The sequence below is a fragment of the Dipodomys ordii genome, unplaced genomic scaffold (genome assembly GCF_000151885.1).
Source record: "Dipodomys ordii isolate 6190 unplaced genomic scaffold, Dord_2.0 Scaffold181, whole genome shotgun sequence".
Classification (NCBI taxonomy): Eukaryota; Metazoa; Chordata; class Mammalia; order Rodentia; family Heteromyidae; genus Dipodomys; species Dipodomys ordii.
Window position 1 is genome coordinate 593,357 of NW_012267397.1, and position 5,332 is coordinate 598,688.

The following is a 5,332-nucleotide window of genomic DNA, read 5'->3' on the forward strand; positions in this document are numbered from 1 at the left end:
CATAAACAGAAAAAGCTGGAAGTGGCACTGTGGCTCAAGTGGTAGAGCGCTAGCCTTGAGCTGAAGAGCTGAGGGACAGCGCCCAGACCCAGAGTTCAGACCCCATGACCGGCAAAAAAAAAAAAAAAAACAAAGAAGAAAAGAAAAGCTGCTTTTTAAAAACAAATTATTTTTATTTTTTGCTGGTCCCGGGGTTTGAACTCAGGGCCTAGGGTCTATCCCTGAGCCTCTCTGTGATCAAGGCTAATGTTCTACAACTTGAGCCACAGTGCCACTTCCAGTTTTTTATGTCTATCTGGTACAGAGGAATAGAACCCAGGGCTTCATGCATATTAAGCAAACATTCTACCACCAAGCCATATTCTCAGACCTGCTTTTTTTCTTAAACCCTAAAGACAAGAACTTTATACAAAATTCTGCACTTCAAAGGCAAAGCATGGAGCTCTTGTGTCATTGCTAGCTACTAAAAGCAGCAAATACAACTCTGAATGCCTGGTCACAGACAAAGTAGCAGCTTATACCAATTTATAATTTGATAGGCTCATGAGCTCAGGAGTTCAAGGCCAGCCTGGGCAAAATAGGCAATAGGCTTGTCTCAAAAAAGAAAAACAAGTTCAGTCTGGATATCTGAACAAAAATGTCAAATAATAAACTCTTCTACAACTTTTAACTCATAGCCTTTCCTACCTGAACTGGCTCTGAACTGTGATCCTCAGAACTCAGTCTCCTGTACTCAGGTTATAGGCATGAGCCACTTGTGCCTGGCCCAAATCACTAGACTTTTATAAAGTCTAGAAGGAAAGTAATAAATGTCCACAAACACATGAAAAATGGCAACGTAAGAATTGTAGCTTTGGCCAAAATGCTCACCCTTTTATGACACAGTAAAGTTTGACAAAATAGCTAAAAATTACTTTTTTGTTGTTGGCTGTGAGGCTTGAACTCAGGGCCAGGGCGCTGTCCCTGAGCACTTTGGCTCAAGGCTAGTCCTCTATCACTTTGATCCACAGCCTCACTTTCTGGTTTTTGAGTGGTTAATTGGAGATAAGAGTCTTGTGGAGATTTTTTTGCCCTGGCTGGCTTTAAACTGCAAATCTCAGATCTGAGTAGTTAGGAATACAGGCACGTGCCACTGGTACCCAGCTTAAAACTACTTTATCTATGAGACAAATAAAAAGTTGTTAATAATTTGGATTTGTTCATGTCCTTTCTCTGTAGTATCTACAAGTCTAAAAACAGAAATCTTGAACCAAGTCAACTTTCTCCTTTAATTTGCAAATGGGTAGTAACTATTCCTTCTATGTCAGCTATGTTAAATTCAGCCTATCTATGCCCCCAGGCACCAGAGGTACAACTCCTATTTGACATGGTTTCCTTTTTGCCCACTAGATGCATTTTTTCTTGAATTTGCTTCACTAAGTAGTAAGCAGGGGTTGTTTGTGGTTTTTGTATAGGTATGCCTGTATTCAATTTAATGAGACACCTATTATGGAACATAAGTAAAAATAGCTAGCTAATGGTTCTAGGAACATTCTTTGAACACTGATGAACATAAGCACTTGGTAGCCCGAAGATACTCATGTTAGAACACATGAAAGTATTTTCTGTTTACTTGGAATTCTACTAAGCCAGCTGTGTGTGAGGTAGGAAGCATTTGTAATATTTTTCCAAAACTGCAGAGAATTCCTAATCTCCAAACAAGTTTCTGCCTATGGGGTAAGATGGTAGACATCTGGAAAGAGTAAGAACTGGCTGGGCACTGGTGGTTCACACCTGTAATCCTGGTTACTCATGAGGTTGAGATCTGAAGATTGTGGTTCAAAGCCAGTTTAAGCAGAAAAGTCCAATTAACCACCAAAAACTAGAAGTAGAGCTGTGGTTTAAGTTGAGTACCAACCTTAAAGTGAAAACCAGGCTCCAAGTTCAAGCCCAATCACACACACACACACACACACAGAGAGAGAGAGAGAGAGAGAGAAGATTGTTCCAACAGGCTTTTCCTCCCCTCGGAAAAATGCTAATGTAGTTTCTGACCTATCACAAATAAATTAATCATTTTGCTAAGAGGATAACTTGACTCCTCCCCACCCACTAGCCAGAACACCCAATTGCATGATTAACTAAAACATTTTTACGAAGTTACAATGATTATATCATCCATCTAGACACAGAAAACTTAATCAGCAGAACCCAAATACATTCTATTTCTAATAAGGATCCTGATGTTTAGAACCATAAAGTCACTATCAAGCCAGGTGCTGGTGGCTCCTGCTACTTAGCAGGCTGAGATCTGAGGATCACAGTTCAAAGCCAGCTGGGGCAGGAAAGTCCATGAGACTCTTATCTCCAATTAAACACCAGAAAACAGGAAGTGGAGCTGTGGCTCAAAGTGGTAGAATGCTAGACTTGAGCTAAAAGCTCAGGGACAGAGCCCAGGCCTTGAGTTCAAACCCCATAACCGATTTAAAAAAAAAGTCACTATCAAGAGATTTTATGTGAAATTTGGTCAACAGAATTCCAGTTGCAAACTGTATGAACTGCTGGTATCATTCATGTATCCTTAAGCATGCACACACTCACCAAAGCTGGTATTCATAAACTACAACTCATGGAATAGAAGATAATTCACAAATATTGTGTGACTCCGAATTACCAACTTTTGCATGTGTGAGATGCTTAAGCATAAATAAATGGTGTTATCTAGACTAATTAAATCAATACATCTGTGTAACAATTTGAAGTTTTCTGAAATTCTTCTGACAATATTCCATCAAAGATCTCTTGCTCATACTAGCTTTTTGTCATTTGCTTGCTCCTCTACAAATTGTGGTGTTCAAAGCCATAGTTACAAAGTAATAATTACAGGTATCTTTACTTGTCTATCTATACTAGATTTATTAAGTGTTTTCCTAGAATGAAATTCTATCTAAGCCATTCAATTTTGTACTATTCTTACAGCATAAACAAATGTGACTACTTGTGGTATGTTCAAGGAAAAACAGTTTACATAAACTACATCTCATTCAATATTTATGCAATAATAAACTTGATAAAGGCAAGCTTGTCTAGTGATAAGCAAGCATATAGTATATGCTCAATAAATGAGTACCAATAACCACACGTTTGAGTAAATATGTGGCTAAAGCCTAGTTATCTATTATTACAAGACAAGGTAAAGAGAACCACTAACTAATGCAGAAAATGTTAAGTCCTATTTTTTAAGAACTAGTTCAAGTTTAAGACAACCGACACCATCTCTTTGAATGTACATATTTGTTGCTTAGCTATCAATTCTGTCTTTCAAATTCCATTTAGACTGAAGTTGCTAAGCAGAGAAAAGCTTAAAATGCAGGTTAGGCATTCAAACTAAATCAAGAAAAGGCCAACAGCATAAATAAGTGTCTCTGGAAGAAACAGTGAAGACATGAAACAAAGGGCTAAATCTGAGTTTGAATTATGGCTCTATTATCTTAAGTATGACTTTTGAAAAGTTGTCACTTTTCTAAATTTTAGTATTCTCATTTAAAATAAGGATAATGCCTACTACAAAAGAGCTGTAGTGAGAATTCACAGGCAATCATATAAATGATAAGTATATAACCTAAAATATTGCAAAGACTGAATAAACAGCAACTATTATTACTAGGGAAATAGAATAATCTATGAAATAAACAGTGCCAGTAACTGAGAGAAGCTAACTACCACTGACAACTGATATAAGCAAATTCTTTTTGTACTTGTCCTGGGGCTTGAACTCAGGGCTTGTACACCATCCCTGAGCTTTTCTGCTCAAGGCTAGTCTCTACCACCTCACCCACAGCTCTATTTCTGGCTTTTTTTTATAGTACTAAATTGGTGGTGAGGTTCTCACAGACTTTCCTGCCCAGGTGGCTTCAAACTGCAATCCTCACATTAATTTTGTGCTGGTACTAGGGCTTGCACTGAGGGCCTGGGAGCTGTTCCTGAGCTTTTTTGCTCAAGGCTGGTACGCTACCACTTGCAGTAAGTACATCTCTACTTCTAAGTATGTATAGGAGGAATCAGACAAATGTATTTTTTCTTCCCTTATCAAGTACAGGATATCTGCTTATTTATAACATGAAGAGCTTTGGGCCACTTTGAGGTTTCTTTGGATTTAAATAAATGTATGTAAAGTATACAGTATAAAGTCTTATATACATAATCATAATACAGACTCGCTAACCACCACTTTTAAGATTTGATTACATTGTTAGCAGATGTGACTAGATAATAAAATCAAGATGTTACCACAGAAAGTTACCACCTTTTTATGGTTGCCAAAGGAGCAAAACTTAAACTGGGTTAGTAGTCAATAAGCATCTTTCTTATGTACTTCTTCCTAAGACTGAAACGGACAATTATCTCTATGTGTCTGATCCCTGCAGAGCTGAGGAACACACAGTACACGGCACACACAGAAACTTTCCTTAAGTTGGATGGAATATTTCCCTACCTCCAATGTTTGTGCACACAATTTCTTCTACATTCCTGCTACCATGAAAAAGGAACACTGTAGTGATTGAGAATGAAATTCCATAAATTTTACAGCTAAAGAGAACAGTTGTGACAAATACACTGAAACAACAAAATCAGAGTCTGGGTGGTGACAAGCAGCGGTGTGACATCTGGCGGAAGCCAAAGTCACAGCAAGGGGGAGAGAGGTGGGCGTGAGGAAGCATCCTGCCGAGCGTGGACACGGAAAAGGAGAGGAATTGACAGTCTTCTTTTGGAGCCAGGCCAGCCTTTGCCACCTCTAATTGAATGGGACGACATCACTATGAGGGAGGTGCCTTGAAGAATGGTGCGGTTTCTTAAGCACTGTACCCTACCTTGGAATGCCAAGCCCTATGGAAAGCATAACTGCCATTCCTATAGGAGGAGATAGAGAACCAGGAACAGGACAAATGAGTTTATCTACAGATGACTGGATTTTGAAACAAATAGTGTGCATGCCCCCCTTTCTGTGGTCCTGGAAATTGAACCAAGGGCTTTGCACATAATAAGTGTATGCTTTATCAACTGAGCTATAACCCCAGTCCCAAACTTATTCCTTTTTGTCTGATTGTCAAAACTGCCTAAGATTCCATTTTGGCATTGAGAATACTCTACAGAAACACAGTTTACAGAGTTAAGAGGGACCTATGAATTCAACTAGTTTATCTAGCATACCTTTTATACATGTGAAGAATAAAGTTCAAAGAGGAGATAGTGACTTGCTCTAAATGACACATGTAATTAACATCAGAATCAGATCCAGAACTCAGACTTTTCAACTGCAAATCTTGTATGCTTTTCCAGGAAATCATGCTGC